We start from the raw sequence: 24,034 nt of genomic DNA, 5'->3' as shown, positions 1-24,034 counted from the left end.
TTTGTTTAAGAGGTGGAGAATGTAATGACCCAACCGGTCATTTTAACTTTTAGAACCCCGTTCCCTAAAAATAAAACTTCCTGTATGTGCTTGTAATGATTTATGACTTGCGGAGATGGTTGGTTCGGGATTTGGAAGTGTTTGGGGTGAAACCGGAATACTTGGTTCCTTAAGTTGGCCTTAAAGTGCTAAGTTTGACTTCGGTCAATATTTTGAGAAAACGATCCCGGAATAGAATTTTGATGATTCCAACAGCTCCGTATGGTGATTTTGGACTTAGGAGCATGTTCAGAATTTTATTTGGAAGTCCGTAATTAAATTAGGCTTGAAATGGCTAAAAATAAGAATTTAAGTTTGTAAGTTTGACCGATGAGTTGACTTTTTGATACCGGAGTCGGAATTCAGTTCCGAAAATTTTCATAGCTCCGTTATGTAATTTATGACTGGTGTGTAAAATTTGAGGTCAATCAGAGTTGATTTGATAGGTTCCGACATCGAATATAAAAGTTGAAAACTCTTAGTTTCATTAAGCTTGAATTGGGGTATGATTCATGGTTTTAGCATTGTTTGATATGATTTAGAGGTTCGACTAAGTTCGTATGATATTTTAGGACTTGTTGGTATATTTGGTTGAGGTCCCGAGGGCCTCGGGTGAGTTTCGGATGGTTAACGGATCAAAAGTTGGACTTAAAAAGCTACTGCAATTTTCCCTTCTGCTGTATATTCTGGGCTGTGATTGAGCCCCACATCGAACCCAGATATCGAGCCCACGATCAAGGCCTGAGTCGAAGCCAGGGACGGGGCTCAGTATCGAAGCTATGATCGAAGGCAAGGCTCGAGGGCCATGATCGAAGGCAAGGCTCGAGGCCCAGGATCAAGACCCAAGATCGAACTTGATCGAGGCCATGACCATGTCCCAGGCTCGAGGCCTGATCGAGGCCATGACCAGCTCCCAAGATCGAGCTCCTTGATCGAGCTCCCTGAGATCGAGCTCCCCTGATCGAGCTCCTTGATTGAGCTCCCAAGATTGAGGTCCCGAGATCGAGCTCCTTGATCGAACTGGACAGAGCTGTAAGTTATAAAAATAGAAGACATTCGTCCCATTTGCCATTTTTGACGAACTTGAGCTTGAGCAGAGGCGACTTTTGGCAGAATTTCAAGGGAAAAATATTGGAGTAAGTGATTCTAACTCGGATTTGGTCTACATATACAAGTATATCATTGTTTTCACCATAAATTAGTGTTTTGAGATTTAAATTTGGGAAATTTTTAGAAATCTCATAGAAACGAATTTTTGAGATTTCGGTATCAATTCGGAGTCGGATTTGAGTGAAACTGGTATGGTTGGACTCGTAATTAAATGGGTTGGCGGATTTCGTAACTTTTGTCGGATTCCGAGACGTGGGCCCCACAGACGAATTTTTAATTAATTTCAGGATTTTTATTAAAAATATATTATTTTCTTATAGAATTGATTCCTATAATTTTTAGTGATTGTATCTATTTATTTTGGCTAGATTCGAGCCAGACAGAGTTGGATAATCGTGGAAAAGACCTTATAGTGGATTAAATTAGAGCAAGACGAGGTAAGTATCTTGTCTAATCTTGTGAGGGGAAAATTACCCCATAGGTGATTAAATTAATAATGGTTGTTAATTATGGGGGATACGTACGCACGAGGTGACGAGAATCCGTGCGTAGCTACTGTTAATGCTAAAGCCCGGGTAGTTTAGGATACAAAGCATGAATTACTTGTGTAAATTATATTCTTTATTTAATTGAATTATTTGATATATAAATTGTGAATTGTTAGGAAATATAATAAAGATGAAAATTTCATATGCTTAATTTTCTGTTTAAATTAATTAACTGTTTAAAGAAATTGTTCATCCTCCCGAATTTATCTTATAATGAATATACTCTCCTTCCGGAGGTACATAAGAAAATATCCTCCTTTCTTGTGGAGCGAGCCGAACGCCTCGGCAGGATAGATGCATCTATGGATCGCGTCGCACGTCCCTCGGCAGTGTACACGACACTCTGGATCGGGCCGTACGTCCTCGGCAGAAATCGTGCTTAATAATAATAATTATACGATACTTTAATAATTTATTTCAGCTTGTGAAGCTAGTTAATAAATTGAAAAATCCTTGAAATTTAATGAATTATTATTCTTGCTTATTAAGGAATTAATTGTTACTCCTGTAAATGAGATTTAATTGATAAATTGGAAATTATTTGAATTGAAGGAATTTAATTAATATATTGAGAATTTTTACATTGGAAGGAATTTGATTATTTCCGCTGATTAAATAAATTATCGTAAATTCTGTAAATCATGCTGATTTAAATATCCTAGTTTTATTTGAGTTATTATTATTGACCCATAGTGAGTGTCAAAGTCGGTCATCTTGTCTCTACCACTTCGAGATTAGGCTTGATACTTACTGGGTACACGTTGTTTACGTACTCATACTACACTTGCTGCACTTTTTATGCAGGATTTGAGACAGGTACTAGTGGAGGACCTATCATCACATACCCACGTCATCCCAAGGCATAGTGGTGAGCTGCCTTTCTGAACCGTTCTGCAGCTACCAGTGTCCCTTCTTATATTTACATTCTGTCTATTTCATTTCAGACAGTATTTGGAGTTTTGTATAATTTACTAGATGCTCATTCACTTGTGATACCAGGTCTTGGCACACGCATTGGTAGAGTTTGGGTTTATATTTTTCTTGGTTTTAAACTTTATCAATGTATGCTTAATTTATTAGTTGGCTTGCCTAACTGTAGTGTTGGGCGCCATCATGACCTACAGCTGAAATTGGGTCGTGACATACCTATTCTATTATCTAAAAAACTTACTCTTGATCTTTCTTCGGTTGTTCTGGTTCTACTTGAAAAAAGGTCCATTTTTGAGGTCTTCTTACTAATTTTTCTTTTTGAGGTGTTATTTCTACCCTTTTTAATTGCTCTATTAAATCTTCTACTTTTGGAATTTCTATTTCTCGTTTTACTTCTTTATCTTTAATAATTTTATCTAACTTTCTATTAACTTCTAGAAGTAATGCTATTATAGTATTTGTGTAATTTTTATCTGTTCAGTTTTTCTGTGAGGAATATGATCTGTGAATCCTTCTGGGTTAGACTGAAATTTAGTTGTGATATTTAAGGCTTTATTTTATTTAAGCCACAAACATTAGTAGAACAAACTGGTATAGATAGAATACATTTTGAAAAACATAATTTAATATTTTTTCCACCCTCAAATATGTCGTATAGAGTTTTACCAGAATGTATCATAGGCATATCACAAAAATATTTGATTGATAATCTATGGATAACATATAATAAAAAAGACACTAAATATTTTATAGCAACACTTAATGCTTTAGGACAGTATTTTATAGACAAAAACCAAGATAAAAGATTTAAATATTATGTAGTGATATATGGCAAGACAAATGGTATTTTTCAGACTTGGATAGAAGTTTTAGATTCCATTAAAGATTTAGAAAAATCTCATTTTAAAGGTTTTAATAATTTCATTAAAGCATTAGACTATGAAAGAGGTATACTAGGACCAAATTACTACATTTCTCCATCACTAAGACAAAACCCAAAAAAACTCCTCAATACAATATCCAAAAAGACACAGACAAAATAATTTTTTTTGACTATTGTTCATCAATGACTGAAGCTTTCAAAAGACTCAACCAAAAGAATGAGTCCTTAGAACAAGAGAAAGCGAGATTAATGGAGCAGGTAAAAATATTTGAACAGAGACTGCAGGCAGTAAAGTTTGAATTAAAACAATCACAGACTCAGGTCATCTCCCAACCAAGGTATAGTTCACAACAATTGAGTTCTCCATCTCAATATAAAAATAAAATGGATGAGAAGGGTCTGCATTCCCCACTGAATGTAATAGAATCCACTGTATCGAATAAAGATACAGCTAGTCCGGTTCAAACGGTAGCTGGCAAAGACTCATCAAATCCGTTTATGCCTTTCACTTTGCCAAAAAGTGAAGATGAAGGCTCATCCAGCTAATTGGAAAGGAGACTACCTAAAACACTGATACAAGAAGAAGTCTCGAGAAAGAAAGGAATAATTACAAAAAAGAAAAAAAAAATGATAAAATAGAAAGTATCGTTAAGGAAACATTAGAGAAATTATTTCAAGACAAAGAAAAACAAGACAAGCATGTTATTAGAAATCCCAGTCCAAGTCCTAGTCCAGAAGAGACTGGTATAGATAGACTGATACCAAGATAAAAAGGAGGTAGTATAAAACTAAGTGGTAAAAAAAGGGATAGTATAAAACTAAGTGTATACTTGTATTTAAGTGTATTAAGTGTATACTTGTATTTAAGTGTATATTTGAGTGGGTTGAAATAAAGAACGAAATTAAACTTATGTTGTAAAATCCTACTCGGTACTCTCTATCTCTCTTAATCTATAAATTTGTAATGTTAATATTTTATCTAGATTATGAACTAATATCACCCCTAAAATTACTTTTTTATTTTTTTATTTTAATTTTTTTACTCTGTTCATTTCTTCTTTCCAATTTTTTAAAGATATAGATCTTTTCTTAATATCTCTTTCTTTAACCTCACCCTGGCTACAGTTAAACATGTTTGCCCATTTTGATGCCTTTGTGGCTATATTTTGGACCTTTTTTTTAACTGGTCTTTCCTAGGAATTTATAAGTTAATCCATGAGAGTTATTAAGAAATTAGAAAGATAATCATATACTTAGAGTAATTTTTTTAATTATTTACAAACTAGCAACTAAGAATTATATAATATAAAACTTAAAGACATAAAAACTTAAAGACATAAAACATAGATCGGGGTAATAAATAGTAACATAATTTCTAGTAAAAATAGTAACTTACATGTTTACAGGATAGAGATTTCCCTTTCGGTAAACACGAAAGAGTTTTACTGGACTTAAAATTAAATACTTGCACACTGTAACATAGGATTTATTTATCTTACAGACTTGACATAAAAATTATTATAGCATACATAAGGAAAATATTTTACAGAGAATAGGTTTTTGGATAGAGGATGGTTGATGAGGGTAAAGGAAGAGGGAGTGTTTTTTCTGTTGATTGCTCTCCTTTTTTCGTTGTTCTCATTCTTCACTCTTTGTCTTCTTTATATAGGCAAGTATTTCAGACGGATTTCAAAATGAATTTCAAACTTTGTCAAAAACCTTTCACTTCATGCCTTGTCGAGACTGAATTGGGTCCCATCGTCACATGGCCCGTAAAGAAAGATTCCTTCTTTTGTTTGCCATTCATTTTACGTCTCTTTCTTTATGTCATTTTCTTCTTTTGCATTATTGTCCTTGAACGTCTTATCATTTTTGTCTTATTATCTTGTATCATTGTCCTTCATATCTGCTTCCTTCAGCCTTTTCTACTGCTTTTCATTATTGTTGACTGGGGTATGTTTGTCTGTTTTTATGTGTCGAGACTATGTAGAGCTATTGAGTCGAAACTCATCCCAGAGTCATCATTTGGATATTAAGCATCTTGATAATTCAGGTAGTTCTCCGTGTAATTTTCATCTTCATAATTACCTTCTTCTCCCGATCTTTGGGACATTTCTGGAGTATGGTTTATTTCTGGACTAGGACTTGGTATCAGAGAGGAATTGTACACTCAAATATACAGAGACTGCAGGCCGGAATTGTAGAATATGCTATTCATAGATTATCAATCAAACATGTTTGTCTATGACACATTCTCGTAGAACTCTAAACGACATATTTGAGGGTGGAAAAAAATATTGAATTATGTTTTCCAAAATGTATTCTATCTATACCAGTCTGTTCTACTAATCTATACCAGTTTGTTCTATCCCAGTCCAAGTCCTATCTGATTTTAGTCTTGTTCTTATCTTTGTTCCTGTGTTTATTGTCTGTACTGGGGTATGAGTAATCTTTTTGAAAAATATTACACCATCTCTACTAAGTAAACAACTACCATTGTTATATAATATAAAACTTAATCCTAATACAAAATCTGCATTTATATTTAAGTCTCTTACCCATATTTTATCTAACTTATAATTGGGCTTATAAAAATCTAGACATGTATTTTCAAAACTGATTTGTGATTTATCTATATAATATCTATATATATATATTATGCATTTCGTCCATTTGCATTGCTGCAACTGATTTACCTAAAGTTTTAATTAATTCTTGTGGGACTATTCTTTTATTTATTATACATCTCGTACATCCAGAGTCTACTATAGCCATTGTTTCTATTTCATAATCTTCTATTTTAATTCTTGCAAGTATTTTTATTGTACTTAATTGTTTGTCTTCATTACATATTAATACGCCATGATCTTCTACACTCATTAATTCTTGGTCAGTTTCTATTTCTTTTATTTCTTCTAATTTTTGTTTTCCTTTTTCTAATTTTTATATTCTTTTTTCTAATTCATTTATTCTCATTTCTAATGTCATTATTCTTAGATTAAGTGTAGAATCAGAATTTAGTGTAGAATTATTTGTTTCTTTATCTTTCTTTTCTAATTTTATCTTATATTCTTTTTCTATGCATATGATATATCCTTCTAAATAATATAGTCTACATTTAGCTCTGTTATTTTTACTAGGGTACCATTTACATATAAAACATTGATTACTATCTAATCCTTTATTTCTCTCATACTCATAATTACATTCTTCAGATATATTTACTAAAGTACTTGCTTGTATCTCTTCTAAATCTAACTTTTCTGTTTCTGTAACGACCCAATCGGTCGTTTTGACTGTTAGAACCCTGTTCCCCTAAATAAGACTCCCCGTATGTACTTTTACTAATTTATGACTTGCGAGGATGGTTGGTGCAGAATTTGGAAGTGATCGGGTTGAAATCGGAACAATTGGTTCCTTAGTTTAGCTTTAAAAGGGCAAGTTTGACTTCGGTCAACATTTTGAGAAAATAACCCCGAAATCGGGATTTGAAGGTTCCAACAGGTTTGTATGATGATTTTGGACTTAGGCGTATGTCTGAATCGAGTTTTAGATGACCCGAGAGCGTTTCAGCGCCTATTGTGGAAGTTGACATTTTGAAAGAATTTCATAAATTTGGGTTGAAGTGCGTTTCAATACTATCGATGTCCGTTTGGGGTTTAAGAGTTTGGGAATAGCTCCATATAATGATTATGGTATTGAGAGCGCGTCTGGAAGTGGATTCGGAGGTCCGTAGATCATTTTGGAGTCATTTGGCAAAAGTTGGAAATTTGGATAATTTTGGAAGTTTGACCGGGGAGTTGACTTTTCGATACTGGAGTCGGAACTCAGTTCTGAAAATTTTCATAGCTCCGTTATGTCAATTATAACTTGTGTTCAAAATTTGAGGACAATCGGATGTGATTTGTTAGGTTTCGGCATCGATGGTAGAAGTTGAAGTTGCAAAGTTCATTAGGCTTGGAATGGGGTGCGATTCATGAATTCAACGTTGTTTGATGTGATTTGAAGGCTCGACTAAGTTCGTAATGTGTTTTGGGACGTGTTGGTATAATTGGTTAAGGTCCCGAGGGTCCCGGGTGTATTCCGGGTGGTTAACGAATTGAATTTGGAATTTGAAGAAGAGTTGAGGCAGCTGATATCTGGTGTGATCGCACATGCACAAAAAGGGCCGCGTGTGCGAAGCTGCAGGTGCAAAAAATCCATCGCAGGCGCGAAGAATTTTGCCGTGGGTGTGAAGTCGCAAGTGCAAGAAATCCATCGCAGGCACGAAGAATTTTGCCGAAGGTGCGAAGCCGCGGGCGCGAAGGATTTTGCTGCGGACGTTATAATCGCTGGGCAGTGAGTATTTAAAGCGGGGATTTGAGCATTTTTGCTCATTTCTTACTTCTTGGATGATATTTGGAGCTTCTTGTGTCACGACCCAATTTCACCTATAGGTCGTGATTGCGCCCAACACTACAGCTAGGCAAGCCAACTAATAAATTAAACATATATCGATAAAATTTAAATCCAAGAAAAATAATAAGACACCAAATTCTACCAATGTGTGTGCCAAGACCTGGTGTCACAAGTGTATGAGTATCTTGTAGATTATACAAAACTCCAAATATTGTCTGAAATAAAAATAGATAGAATTAAAAATACAAGAAGAGGCACTGGTAGCTGCATGACGGCTCAGAAAGGCAGCTCACCATTACGCCCCTGGATAACGAGGATGTGCGATGATAGGTCCTCCACTAGTATATGTCTCAGATCCTGCACAAAAAAGTGCAGCAAGTGTAACATGATGTCACGACACAATTTCCCCCTCCGTTGGGTATCGTGATGGCACCTAGTCTTAGGGACTAGGTAAGCCTAATATTTACTGAGTAATAACAATAACAAAAGAAATCTAACAGTCTCGATATAGAAATCTTTACAAAATTTACAATTTCCCAAAACCGGTAGTACTAGTCATAAGCTCTACAGAGTTTGCTATCACTTCTAAATACAACTGTTCGGAAGTAAATAAAAACAGTGTAAATACAAAATAGGAAGGTGACTCTGAAGCCTGCGAATGCAGCGACAGGTTTACCTTGAGTCTCCTCAGCAAGGATCCGCACAGCTACTAACGATCGATACCTGGATCTGCACAAAAATATGTAGAATAGTAGCATGAGCACACCACAGCGGTGCCCAGTAAGTATCAAGACTAACCTCGGGGAAGTAGTGACGAGGACTAGTCAAGACACCCGTTGGTCTAATAAACTGAACAAGTATAAGTATAGGGATGACAGAACATGACATCTATCTTAGGACCCAACGATATGGCTAACGACATAACAACTGCAATAAGGAAGGAAAGACAGCAAGTAACAACGGAACACCAGAATAAGACACATAAGAATGAACGAAAGCGCAACCCAAATCCGAAAAACACAATACAGTAAAGGCAAGTAGTAACTCAGCAACTGCAAAATTTTTCACATCAGGACTCAGCCAACAAACCCCAATAAATTAGTCATATCCTTCAAGTGTAAACTTTTACCCGTAAGTTTTTTAAATTGAGGTCTTTAGAATATAATCCTTTCCAATAAGAATTTTTTTTTAAAAAAATATTCTTCCTTCAAATAAATATCTTTCAAATATAGTTCTTTCAAGATAAAAATCTTTCAAATATAAACTTTTCTAGTAATATCTTTCGAGTATAAGTCACCCTGTGACACTTAAGCATGGAAGATTAGCAGCTCCAAACACAGATATAACCATAAGGGAATCTACCGGGATACCGTCTCATAGTCCCGAATTAAATATGCAAGACAGGGGGATCTCCCGGAATACGACCGTAGTCCCAAATTAAATATGCAGTGCTGGGGATCTCCCGAAATACGTCCGTAGTCCAAAAGTAAAGATGCAAGACAGGGGGATCTCCCGGAATACGTCCATAGTCCCAATTTAAATATGCAGTACTGGGAGATCTCCCGGAATACGTCTGTAGTCCCAAAGTAAATATGCAAGACAGGGGAATCTCTCGGAATACGTCCGTAGTCCCAAATTTAAATATGCAGTGCTGGGGGATCTCCCGGAATACGTCCGTAGTCCCAATTTAAATATGCAGTGCAAACAACAGAGATAACAACTATAACACGACAGAAACCTCGTACCTCACCACAACAAGTGCAAAAGCAACAATGACAAAGATGCAAGGTACGACGAGCAAATCAACTCAAGAACTTAAATCACAAGAACGGTAGAAATCATTCACAAGGAATAACCACAATGAAGAATTCTAGGCACAAGGAGAACAACTTAACAAGGGAAAACAAAACAAAATATAGCAACGATCCCACAATATTCAAGTCAACGATAAGAAGCCAACACGAGTTAAATAGTTCCAAATAATGGCAAGTCAAATCAGATATAGGTTATCTAAACTCCTTTTGAGGTTGAGCAATTACAAGGAATATTCAACAATTCAAGTAAGGATAAGCAATAGAAGATAATCATAACTCCAATTAAGACTAAACAATTATAGGATGAGAAAATAATGATTTCAATTAAAGATAAGCAGTTATGAAAAATATATAGCACGACGATAGAAGAGGTAAAATCTTTGGTTACATCGAATAAGGGTCAAATAGGCAGTAAGAGTGAATCCTAAAGCAATTATCTCTAATCAAAGCATGTAAAGGTGAAACTAGCAAATAAGAATTTAAGCGTATCAAGAACAACATCATACACAGTGAATATAAGAACATAAGAACCCTAAAAGGCAAACTTTCCATAAATAAGTCTGAGCACGCACTCGCCACCTCACGTACACAGACTACAATCAGCATAGATGACTCAAATCCTAAGGAAAAAATCCCCCACACAAGGTTAGGCAAGATACTTACCTCAAACTGCGCTCAATCAGTCAAGTAGTATGCCCTTTCCTCGATTTTCTGACTCTGATCGGCTCGAATCTAGTCATAATTAATTAGATTCAATCAATACAAATTGTAGGAATAAATTCCATATGACAATACAAATTTTCTACAAAAACCCGAAATTTAACCCAAAAATTACCCGTGGGGCCCACGTCTCGGAACCCAACAAAGGTTACAAAATATGAATGCCCATTCTGATACGAGTTCAACCATACCAACTTTATTCAATTCCGATAACAACCCGACCTCCAAATCTTAAATTGAATCAAGAGGGTTTTCACAATTTTTCCAACTTAATTCACCGATTAAATGTTAAAAACAACCATGGATTCGGGTAATTTAACCAATATTGAGTCAAGAACACTTACCCCGTTGTTTTCTCTGAAAATCTCCCAAATATCGCCTCATCCCGAGCTCCAATCCGTCAAAAATGGAAAATAGGATGAAGTCCCATTTTCTGAACTTAAACTCACTGCCCAGGTTTTTCTTCTTCACGTTCGCGTGACCAGTGTCGCGTTTGCGAAGGCCTGACCATGCACAGCATTGCGTTCACGGTCGAGCTCTCGTGTTCGCGGTAGCTAACTGCCCTCATTCTTCGCGTTCGCAGTCCATGTGTCGCGTTCACGAAGGGTTAATGGCTCAAGGTCCCGGCTCCCCTTCCTTCTTCGCGTTCGCGACCACTGCGTCGCGTTCGCGTAAGCTTGACCAGACCTTGCCTCGCATTCGCGTCCATTCCTTCGCGTTCGCGAAGGTAAAATCCAGCACCCCCAAAATTTCTTCTTCGCGAATGCGGGACTTTCTTCGCGTTCGCGAAGAAGGAAATAAGACACCAGAATCAGCAGTTCCAAAAGAGCTCCAAATGATCCGAAACCACCCCGAAACACACCCGAGGCCCCCGGGACCTCAACCAATCATACCAACCAGTCCCATAACACATTACGAACTTGCTCAAGGTCTCAAATCGCATCGAACAATATCAAAATGACGAATCGCACTTCAAATCAAATATCCATGAACTTTGAACTTTGAAATTCTATAACTTGTGCCGAAACACATCAAATCAATCCGGAATGACATTAAATTTTGCACGCAAGTCATAAATGACATAACAGACCTATTCAAATTTCCAGAATAAGTCAACCCCCGGTCAAACGTCCCAAAAATTCAATTTTCGGCATTTCAAGCTTAATTCCACTACGGACCTCCAAATAATTTTCCGGGCACGCTCCTAAGTCCAAAATCACCATACGGAGCTATTGACATCATCAAAATTTCATTCCGGAGTCGTTTGCTCATAAGTCAGCTCTCCGGTCAACTCTTTCCATTTAAGCTTCAAATTAAGGATTGTACTTTTAATTTAATTCCGAATCTTTAGTAAATCAAACTCGACCACACCTGTGGGTCATAATACATATTGCAAAGCTGCTCGAGACCTTAAGTCACTAAACGGGGCATAACTTCTTAAAATGACAAGTCGGGTCGTTACATTCTCCACCTCTTAAACAAACGTTCATCCTCGAACGTTCTAAGAATTATTTTGAGATTACCAAATTGATGATTTTTACTTTTACACATATACTCACAGTTGATTCCACGCTACCACATTTGAGATAAGCATGAGAACATCATCTCATTTGAGATTATTTCTTTTATCCATATTTGAAAACTTTAAGGCCATTTTCTTACGCTCCAATATTTTCAAAAGGCTTGATTTCTCACAACAACGCACAATATTAGTCTCAACTGGCTATAGCAACTCGTGCCTATGCACACATCAATTTTCTCGATAGTGTTGAAGTAATTCAAAACTTTCTTTGGGGTGCTGCATTATTCCCCGCTTAGGATCATTCGCCCTTAAACACATAACATATTTATCTCTTCTTTTGCAATTCTCAATCCTTCAAATTTTACTAACTCCCAAATTTTTTAGAAATTTCGGCAGAGTCTCCCTTGTAATTGGGCCTATCCACCTGCCAGAGTAACACCAAACAACTCCTAACAACACATCCACAACCCAACAAAGCACCACAATGTATATATCAATAACACTAATCTCCGCATTACAAGCACTGCATTATCATAATGATATCTGGCATGATGCACATCATATGTACACTCATCACCACATTTCTGGTCTTAAAAGCTGTTCATAAATAAATTTCAGCATCATCCACCTCATTTCGAATTTTCACAATACTGACAACAGAATGTGAGGCATGAAGACCTTATGATTACTTACTCGGATTACTGAGTCACATTTAACGCCATCTGGGCACTCATCTCATAGGCTAAAACCTAATATTTACAGCACGAAAATGGCTGAATATGCACAGAAAATATACAAGAATATCAGAAAAGCCTAACATGCATGACTCCCTATTAATATTATTGTACAAATTAATTTTTCATAAAGAGGGAATTTTAAACTCATAAATATTTCACCACAAGGACCTCGTCCTTATATAACTTCCACTGCAGCTTGAAGCCCGGTTTAAATAATTCACATCATGTAAAAATGCGAGGATCTCGTCCTCCACTCCGAATCACAAGTATGTTGCACATTGTGCCAACTGAAATTTAAATTTTTCCTTTCTTTCTTCTTTTCAATATATATTTCATAAACAGTTTTCACAACACATAATGAACCCTCCTACCGGTAGGGCATATAATTCATAAAAATTAGAATCAATTATTCCGAAACACATTGAACCCACTTTAATGAATAACAAGAATTACTTTTGGGCTTATAGCCCTCAATTATGTACCAAAAATATAATGGCAGACACGGGTTCACATCTTTAAATCTTCCAACAGGGATAAACATATAAGTGGGTCATAAAATTACGAAGCTCAACCATAAGTGGAGCATAATAGGAGGGCTCACCTCAATATTCAGAACCGAATCAAATTAAGAAAAATATCCTTTTATAATAAAAATCAAGATTGTACCTGTGTCGACACCATCTGGTGTATTGGCCTCCGCCAAATCATAGTGATTAAATCAACGGGTCGGGCCTCCACCTCTTAGGCGCCCACTACCCACCTGTCCTCCATCTCTAACTGACAGTGCACCTGGAGTATTAACTGTAATAAAGCTCGTAGCTTGAGTGCTCTGATGAAATCCACCCCTCCCAAGTCTGGGACAATCTCTTATGATGTGCCTAGTATCACCACATTCATAACAACCCCTCTGAGGTCGCGGTTGCTCGTACTGAGTCTGTGCCGGATAACTGGAATAACCATTATAGGAATCCCGTGCCGGTGGTGCATCGCAAGAACTTACTGGAGCACTCCGAGTAGTTTGATGTGCGGACTGAGCTGGCCAACTGCTCTAGCCTTCACTATAATGGGTCCTAGCTGAAGAGTAAAATCCACTGAACCCTCCAGATCTTTGAGACCTTTTGGCCTCCTTAGACTCACTTTCCTCGTCTAAAACCCCCTCAATCTTCCTTACAATCTCCACTACTTGTTGAAATGGAGTATCAGCTTGCAACTCTCGAGTCATGCATATTTTAATATCATAATCGAGCCCCTTAATGAATCTGTGGACCCGTTCTCTGATTGTAGGAACTAAGATAGGTGCATGATGGGCTAACTCACTGAACTTGATAGCATATTCTGACACTGCCATAGTGCCCTGACGCAACCGTTCAAACTCTATGCGTCACGCATCTAGGAGAGTCTGGGGAACAAACTCGTTCAAGAAAATTTCCGAAAATTGAGCCAAGTTGGTGGTGTTGCATCCGCTGGTCTACCTTCTTCATAGATTTGCCACCGCCGATACGCTGCGCCTGATAGTTAAAATGTAGTAAAGGCAACTCCGCTCACTTTCACAATACCCATGGTGCGGAGAATACGGTGACACTTTTCTAGAAATCCTTGGGCATCCTCTGAAGCTGTGCCACTGAAAGTAGGTGGGTTATACTTTTTAAACCTCTCAAGCCTCCTTTGTTCTTTTTGTTTTCCTGATGCCTCCAGCCTGACCTCAGGCTGAACCGGAATAACGGGTTATACTGGTACTATACCCGGAACCTGACCAATGTGAACCTGTTGCTCTGGAGTTACTCTGGCTGCGGCACGTGCTCCTCATCGGCCTCTACCTCTGCCTCTAGCGACATCCGCTCCGGGGTAACGTTATCAGTAACTGCAGCTCGTGTCCTCACCTTCTGTGAGAGAATGGAATGATAAAAGTTCAAACTTCGAGATCAATGAACCCACACGATGGAATGAAAGAAGTGAGATTATCCTAATAGTTCTGTAGCCTCTAAAAGATAAGTACAGACGTCTCCGTACCGATCCGCAAGACTCTACTAAACTCGCTTATGACTTGTAGCACCTATGAACCTAGAGCTCTGATACCAACTTGTCACGACCCAATTTCCCCCTCCGTTGGGTATCGTGATGGCACCTAGTCTTAGGGACTAGGTAAGCCTAATATTTACTGAGTAATAACAATAACAAAGGAAATTGAACAGTCTCGATATAGAAATCTTTACAAAATTTACAATTTCCCAAAACTGGTAGTACTAGTCATAAGCTCTACAGAGTTTGCTATCACTTCTAAATACAACTGTTCGGAAGTAAGTAAACATAGTGTAAATACAAAATAGGAAGGTGACTCCGAAGCCTGCGAACGCAGTGACAGGTTTACCTTGAGTCTCCTCAGCAAGGATCCGCACAACTACTAACGATCGATACCTGGATCTGCACAAAAATGTGCAGAAGAGTAGCATGAGCACACCACACCGGTGCCCAGTAAGTATCAAGATTAACCTCGGTGAAGTAGTGACGAGGACTAGTCAAGACACTCGCTGGTCTAATAAACTAAACAAGTATAAGTATAGGGATGACAGAACATGACATCTATCTTAGGACCCCACGATATGGCTAATGACATAACAACTGCAATAAGGAAGGAAAGACAGCAAGTAACAGCGGAACGCCAGAATAAGACACAGAAGAATGAACAAAATCACAACCCAAATCCGAAAATCACAATACAGTAAAGGCAAGTAGTAACTCAGCAACTGCAAAAATATTCACATCAGGACTCAGCCAACAAACCCCAATAAATTAGTCAAATCCTTCAAGTGTAAACTTGTTTTTTAAATTGAGGTCTTTAGAATATAATCCTTTCCAATAAGATTTTTTTTTTTTGAAATATTGTTCCTTCAAATAAATATCTTTCAAATATAGTTCTTTTAAGATAAAAACCTTTCAAATATAAACTTTTCTAGTAATATCTTTCGAGTATAAGTCACCCTGTGACACTTAAGCATGGAATATTAGCAGCTCCGAACAAAGATATAATCACAGGGGAATATACCGGGATACCGTCCCGTAGTCCCGAATTAAATATGCAAGACAGGGGGATCTCCCGGAATACGTCCGTAGTCCTAATTTAAATATGCAGTGCTGGGGGATCTCCCGAAATATGTCCGTAGTCCAAAAGTAAATATGCAAGACAGGGGGATCTCCCGGAATACGTCCATAGTCCCAATTTAAATATGCAATGCTGGGGGATCTCTTGGAATACGTCCGTAGTCCCAAAGTAAATATGCAAGACAGGGGGATCTCCCGGAATACATCCGTAGTTCCAATTTAAATATGCAGTGCTGGGGGATCTCCCGGAATATGTCCGTAGTCCCAATTTAACTATGCAGTGCAAACAAGAGAGATAACAACTATAACATGACAGAAACCTCGTACCTCACCACAACAAGTGCAAAAGCAACAATGACAAAGATGCAAGGTACGGCGAGCAAATCATCTCAAGAACTTAAATCACAAGAATGGTAGAACTCATTCACAAGGAATAACCATAATGAAGAATTCTAGGCACAAGGAGAACAACTTAACAAGGGAAAACAAAACAAAATATAGCAACGATCCCACAATATTCAAGTCAACGATAAGAAGCCAACATGAGTCAAAGAGTTCCAAATAATGGCAAGTCAACTCAGATATAGGTTATCTAAACTCCTTTTGAGGTTGAGCAATTACGAGGAATATTCAACAATTCAAGTAAGGATAAGCAACATAAGATAATCATAACTCCAATTAAGACTAAACAATTATAGGATGAGAAAATAATGATTTCAATTAAAGATAAGCTGTTATGAAAAAAATATAGCACGACGATAGAAGAGGTAAAATCTTTGGTTACATCGAATAAGGGTCAAAAAAGCAGTAAGAGTGAATCCTAAAGCAATTATCTCTAATCAAAGCATGTAAAGGTGAAACTAGAAAATAGGAATTTAAGCGTATCAAGAACAACATCATACACGGTGAATATAAGAACATAAGAACCCTAAAAGGCAAACTTTCCACAAATAAGTCTGAGCACGCACTCGCCTACTCACGTACACAGACTACAATCAGCATAGATGACTCAAATCCTAAGGGGAAAATCCCCCACACAAGGTTAGGAAAGATACTTACCTCAAACTGCGCTCAATCAGTCAAGTAGTATGCCCTTTCCTCGATTTTCTGACTCCGATCAACTCGAATCTAGTCATAATTAATTAGATTCAATCAATACAAATTGTAGGAATAAATTCCATATGAAAATACAAATTTTCTACAAAAACCCGAAATTTAACCCAAAAATTGCCCGTGGCGCCCACGTCTCGGAACCCAACAAAGGTTACAAAATATGAACTCCCATTCCGATATGAGTTCAGCCATACCAACTTTATTCAATTCCGATAACAATCCGACCTCCAAATCTTAAATTGAATCAAGAGGGTTTTCACAATTTTTCCAAATTAATTCACCGATTAAATGTTAAAAATAACCATGGATTCGGGTAATTTAACCAATATTGAGTCAAGAATACTTACCCCGTTGTTTCCCTTGAAAATCTCCCTAATATCGCCTCATCACGAGCTCCAATCCGTCAAAAATGTCCCATTTTCTGAACTTAAACTCACTGCCTAGGCTTTTCTTCTTCGCGTTCGCGTGACCAGTGTCGCGTTCGCGAAGGCCTGACCATGCACAGCATCACGTTCACGGTCGAGCTCTCGTGTTCGCGGTAGCCAACTACCCTCCTTCTTCGCGTTCACAGTCCATGTGTCGCGTTCGCGAAGGGTTAATGGCTCAAGGTCCCGGCTCCCCTTCCTTCTTCGCGTTCGCGACCACTGCATCGCGTTCGCGTAAGCTTGACCAGACCTTGCCTCGAGTTCGCGTCCATTCCTTCGCGTTCGCGAAGGTCAAATCCAGCACCCCCAAAACGTCTTCTTCGCGAACGCGGGACTTTCTTCGCGTTCGCGAAGAAGGAAACAAGACACTAGAATCATCAGTTCCAAAACAGGTCCAAATGATCCGAAACCACCCTGAAACACACCCGAGGCCCCCGGGACCTCAACCAATCTTACCAACCAGTCCCATAACACATTACGAACTTGCTCGAGGTCTAAAATCGCATCGAACAACATCAAAACAATGAATCGCACTTCAAATCAAAAATCCACGAACTTTGAACTTTAAAATTCTATAACTTGTGCCGAAACACATCAAATCAATCCGGAATTACTTCAAATTTTGCACACAAGTCATAAATGACATAACGGACCTATTCAAATTTCCAGAATCAGATTCCGACCTCGATATCAAAAAGTTAACCCCCCGGTCAAACTTCCCAAAAATTCAATTTTCGGTATTTCAAGCTTAATTCCACTACAGACCTCCAAATAATTTTCTCGACACGCTCCTAAGTCCAAAATCACCATACGGAGCTATTGACATCATCAAAATTTTATTCCAGAGTCGTTTGCTCATAAGTCAACTCTCCGGTCAACTCTTTCCATTTAAGCTTCAAATTAAGGATTGTTCTTTTAATTTAATTCCGAATCTTTAGTAAATCAAACTTGACCACACCCGCGGGTCATAATACATATTGCGAAGCTGCTCGAGACCTTAAGTCACTAAACGGGACGTAAATTCTTAAAATGACAAGTCGGGTCATTACACATGAGTACGTAAACAACGTGTACCCAGTAAGTATCAAGCCTAATCTCAAACTGGTAGAGATGAGATGGCCGATTTTGATACTCACTAAGGGTCAATAATAATAAATGGAATAAATTATAATTATTCAAATCAGCATGATTCACAGAGTTAACAATAATTTAATTCAATTAGCAGAAATAATAAAAATCCTTCAAATGCAATAATTTCCAATCTATTAATTAAATTCTTCAATTTCATTAAAATTTCCAATTTATCAAATAGCTTTACAAGTTGCAATTCAATTTCAATAAATTTTCAATTTATCAAATAGCTTTACAAGCTGAAACAAACTGTCCAAGTATCGTATAATTATTATTATTATTATTAAGCACAATTTTCTGCCGAGGTCGTATGACCCAATCTAGAGTGTCGTGTACACTGCCGAGGGACGTGCGGCACAATCCATAGATGCATCTATCCTGCTGAGGCATTCGGGCCGCTCCACAAGAAAGGAGGATATTTTCTCATGTACCTCCGGAAAGAGAGTATATTTATTATAAGATAAATTTGGGAGGAAGAACAATTTCTCTTAACAATTAATTAATTTAAACAGCAAAAATCAAGCATATGAGATTTTCATCCTTTAATATCTTTATCTAACAATTCACAATATATATATATCAAATAATACTAATTAAACAAAGAATATAATTTACACAAGTAATTCATGCTTTGAGTCCTAAACTACCCGGACTTTAGCATTAACAGTAGCTACGCACGGACTCTCATCACCTCGTGCGTACGTAGCCCCAACAATTAGCAACAATTATTATTTTAATTACCTATGGGGTAATTTCCCCCTCACAAGATTAGACAAGAGACTTACCTCAATTTGCTCCAATTTAATCCACTAGAAGGACTTTTTCTCGATTATCCAACTCTAAATGGCTTGAATCTAGCCAAAATAATTCGATACAATTACTAAAAATTATAGGAATCAATTCCATAAGAAAATACTACATCTTTCAATAAAAATCCGAAATTAATTAAAAATTCGTCCATGGGGCCCACGTCTCGTAATCTGGCGAAAGTTACGAAATCCAACAACCCATTCAATTACGAGTCCAACCATACCAGTTTCACTCAAATCCGACTCTGAGTCGATACCAAAAACTCAAAAATTCGTTTCTATGAGATTTCTAAAAATTTCCCAAATTTCAATGTCAAAATACTAATTAAATGAAGAAAACGATGATATATCCGTGTATATTGACCAAATTCGAGTTAGAATCATTTACCCCAATGTATTTTCCTTGAAAATCTATGAAAAATCGCCTTTGCTCAAGCTCCAATTTGTTAAAAATGACGAATGGGACGAATGCCCTCTTTTATAATTCTGCCCAGGCAGCCCTCGATCATGACCTCGATCATGGCCTCGATCATGGCCTCGATCCTCAACCTCGATCGTGGCCTCGATCCTCGGCCTCGATCGTGGCTTCGATCATGGCCTCGATCGTGGGTCTCGATCTTGGGCTAGATCTTGGCCCAGAATTTCCATCAGAAAGGAAAAATTGCAGCAGTTGTTTTAAGTCCAACTTTTGATCCGTTAACGATCCGAAACTCACCTGAGGCCCTCGGGACCTCAACCAAATATACCAACAAGTCCTAAAATATCATACGAACTTATTTGAAACCTCAAATCACATAAAACGACGCTAAAACCATGACTGATGCTCCAATTCAAGCTTAATGAAACTTAAAATTTTCAAGTTCTACATTCGATGTCGAAACCTATCAAATCAAATACGATTGACCTCAAATTTTGCACACAAGTCATAAACAATATAACGGAGCTATGAAAATTTTCGAAACTGTATTCCGACTCCGGTATCAAAAAGTCAACTCCCCGGTCAAACTTCCAAACTTAAATTCTTGTTTTAGCCATTTCAAGCCTAATTTTACTACGGACTTCCAAATAAAATTCTGATCACGCTCCTAAGTCCAAAATTACCATACGGAACTGTTGGAATCATCAAAATTCTATTCCGGATCATTTCCACATAATTCGACATCCGGTCACTATTTGAATTTAAACTTTTAATTTTTCATCAAAATTTTATATCTCGGGCTAGGGACCTCAGAATTTGATTTCGGGCATACGCCCAAGTCCCAAATAACGATACGGACCTACCGAAACTGTCAAAATACTGATCCAAGTCCGTTTGCTCAAAATGTTGACCAAAGTCAACTTAGTTGAGTTTTAAAGCTCTAATTCACATTTTAATCCATTTTTCACATAAAAACTTTTCGGAAAAGTTTACGGACTGTACACACAACTCGAAGAATGATAAATAGTGCTTTTCGATATCTTAGAACACATAATTAATTATTAAATTTAAAGATGACATTTTGGGTCATCACATCTTGAGAGGAGTATTCACCTACCAACTTGGAGGTAAGTTAATTCCCACCTATTGTAAGTTAAATACATGGTTTATGTATGGATTTAGACATGAAAATTTGTAGAAATTTGGAGTTTTGAAGAAAACCCTAGAAATTGGTATTTTTGATTTTTCACCACGAAAATGGTTATGGAATTGGATGGAAATTATATATTTGCGTTCTTGAGATTATGGGTAACGATTCCCTCCGGAAATTTTTGAAATACGGGCATGTGGGCTCGGGGTGAATTTTAGGAATTTTACAATTTTGGATAGGGTAATTTATTTAATAGATAAATTTTGAATTATTGAACGTGTATTAATTATTTTATATAACTTTTGGATAATTCGTATTTTTCGGCATTGAATTGAGAATTTAACGCGACGTGGTGATCGAAAAGTGGACTCTAAGACAAGGTAAGTCTCTTGTCTAATCTTGTGAGGGGAAATTTACCCCATAGGTGATTAAATTAATATTTGTTGCTAAATGTGGGGGCTATGTACGCACGAGGTGACGAGAGTTCGTGCGTAGCTACTATTAATGCTAAAGTCCAGGTAGTTTAGGACTCAAAGCATGAATTACTTGTGTAAATTGTATCTTTTATTTAATTTAATTATTTGATATATATTGTGAATTGTTAGGGAAAGATATTAAAAGATGAAAATCTTATATGCTTAATTTTCTATTTAAAATTAGTTAATTGTTAAAAGAAATTGTTCATCCTCTCGAATTGATCTTATAATAAATATACTCTCCTTCCGGAGGTACATAAGAAAATGTCCTCCTTTCTTGTAGAGAGGGCCGAACGCCTCGGCAAGATAGATGCATCTATGGATCGTGCCGCACGTCCCTCGGCAGTGTACACGACACTCTGGATTGGATCGTACGACCTCGGGAGAAATCATGCCTAATAATAATAATTACACGATACTTTGATAGTTTATTGCAGCTTGTGAAGTTAATTGATAAATTAGAAATTATTGAAATTTAAAGAATTAATTATCTCTGCTTGTTAAGGAAATTATTGTTATTCCTATAAATGAGGCTAATTGATAAATTGAAAATTTATTGGAATTGAAGAAGTTTAATTATTTCTGCTGGTTAAAGAAAATCATTGTAAATTCGATAAATCATGTCGATCTAGATATTGCTATTTTTATTTTATTTATTATTATTGACTCTTAGTGAGTGTCAAAGTCGGCCATCTTGTCTCTACCTCTTCGAGATTAGGCTTGATACTTACTGGGTACATATTATTTTTCGTACTCATGTTGCACTTGCTGTACATTTTATTGTGCAGGTACATATATGTCTAGCGGCCTTCTTGGCGCAGAGGTGTGGTTAAAATTGTGGGGACATAGGTGAGCTGCATTCTGTATTACGATCCACAGCCAACAGAGTCTCTTTCAGAGTTATTATATTTTTCCTGTCTAATTTTTATTCCGGACAGATGTTGTATTTTATTTTAACTCCCTAGTAAATGCTCGTGCACTTGTGACACCGGGTTTTGGGAATGATTATGAATTGTTTAGAAATTTAGTTGCTAAAAATATTTATCATTTACTCTGTGAGTTCTATCTTTATTATTTCATTGAAGAAATTTTGATTTCAAAAATACTAAAATGGGTAATTAAGCTAAGTATGTATTGTTGGCTTGCCTGACAGCGGTGTCCGGCGCCATCACGTTCTTTAATGGATTTTTGGTATCAGAGCACTAGGTTCACTTAGGTCTCACGAGTCATGAGCGAGTCCAGTAGAGTCTTGCGGATCGGTACGGAGATGTCTGTGCTTATCTTCGAGAGGCTACAGGGCTGTTAGGAATACTTCCCTTTTTGATTCCTCATCGTGCGATTTGATTCCTTTGAGGCTTATGTCTACATTTCCTTCCTATTCAATCTTATGCAACGTGAATCGCTTGTTATAAATTGGGGATCGAGGAAATTTTTAATGGTACTACACATATAGTGCAGGATGCTTCTCCCTGTATAATTAATTGGGCTATTGTCGTCGCCTTGCGGAAGGCCGCTCTGTCATTTCAAGTTAAGTATCAGTACTACCTTAGGTTTTGATATTTGGCATTGATTGTTATGACGATTCGTGCGTTGTTATCGCACAGTGTTTATATAATGGTAGAATGCCTGTCTATCTGCCAGGGCAGTAAACGACTTGAAAGAAGGTTTTTCTCAGTACATGATTCAGAGGTTCCATGTTTTATTTCCAGCGGAGAAAAGGCAACTGGACTATGAATGTTCAGGTTTGGGGTTGATGGAGTAACGAGACTTGATATTTTCGAGCGTGGTAGAGTTCTTAATTGTGATGTGGTGTCATCGCCTTGTTAAATGCATTAAGGTTCACTAGTGTTATGGTTTTCTTCAACTCGCCTTCACGGTGGGGTGTTAGGAATTGGTGTAGGGGAAGCAGTTGTTAGAGATCGCGGTGTGCAGTGGTTCAGGATCGAAGCGGTGTTCCTAGTATTGATGGCTCGAGAAGGATGATACTCGGAAAGGTTTAAAGTTGGTAACGATCTATTGGTTCAAGTGCTACAAAGACGGATTTTGAGTTAAGGCAACAACTGGGCAACGAAGGATGAGGAAGGACATGTTGAAGGTGTCTTGTGGTGGTTAGGTTCCGAGAAGGCCAAGTGTAAGAAAACAGAAGTCGAGTAGTTGCTTAAAGGAGAGGATTTGACCAAAGTGGGAGAGTGGCAAGGTAGCATATGGATTACATGGTAGGATAATTACATGTCTTGAGGAAAGTTTGGAGTGATTTGGGATTTAGGATGGACAGTGACTAGGTCTACGAACTTAAGTTGTAATATTAGCTACTATATTGAGGAAGATTGGATACAACGGGAGGGAGTTGCTTAATATGAAGAAGGATGCAACATGACTTTGGGTTAGAATGTATCGTTGCACCTTTAGTTGATGCCAATGGGGAGTGAAAGGACTTGTACAACTGGTAAACGAGCACGGTCTCAGGATGGTTTGTTGGTTTAGCGGTAATAGTACTCGGTGCAGCATTGTTAGAGGATGTCAGCATAGAATTTCCACAGGTGGGATATCTCCTGTGAGCGGGTTAGCAATTACGTGGTGTGGATGGAGCTTCTACGAAGAATTTTACTTGTTACTCGGTAAGAGGTCGAATAGGTAATTGTGGTTGATGGTCCAGAATGTTTGGGGAAAGCTTAACAAAAGGATTTTGAGAATTTGGCAGTTAACAACACA

At 37.4% G+C, this 24,034-nt stretch overlaps 2 long non-coding RNA genes across 2 annotated transcripts in view; one reads left to right on the top strand and one right to left on the bottom strand.

The window, feature by feature from the left end:
* Positions 1 to 24,034, top strand: part of LOC138906456 (uncharacterized) — a 153,842-nt gene that overhangs the window by 51,402 nt on the left and 78,406 nt on the right. The gene's annotated exons all lie outside the window — the stretch shown is intronic.
* LOC117277088 (uncharacterized) lies at positions 3,514 to 5,141 on the bottom strand. The gene is made up of 2 exons (XR_004507366.2): positions 4,907 to 5,141; positions 3,514 to 4,080 (listed from the first exon to the last, which is right to left on the bottom strand). It is a non-coding gene; the product is annotated as an uncharacterized lncRNA (long non-coding RNA).

The sequence above is a fragment of the Nicotiana tomentosiformis genome, chromosome 2, assembly GCF_000390325.3.
Source record: "Nicotiana tomentosiformis chromosome 2, ASM39032v3, whole genome shotgun sequence".
NCBI lineage: Eukaryota > Viridiplantae > Streptophyta > Magnoliopsida > Solanales > Solanaceae > Nicotiana > Nicotiana tomentosiformis.
The sequence above is the reverse complement of the archived record's forward strand: the minus strand, read 5'-3'. Positions and strand labels throughout refer to the sequence as shown.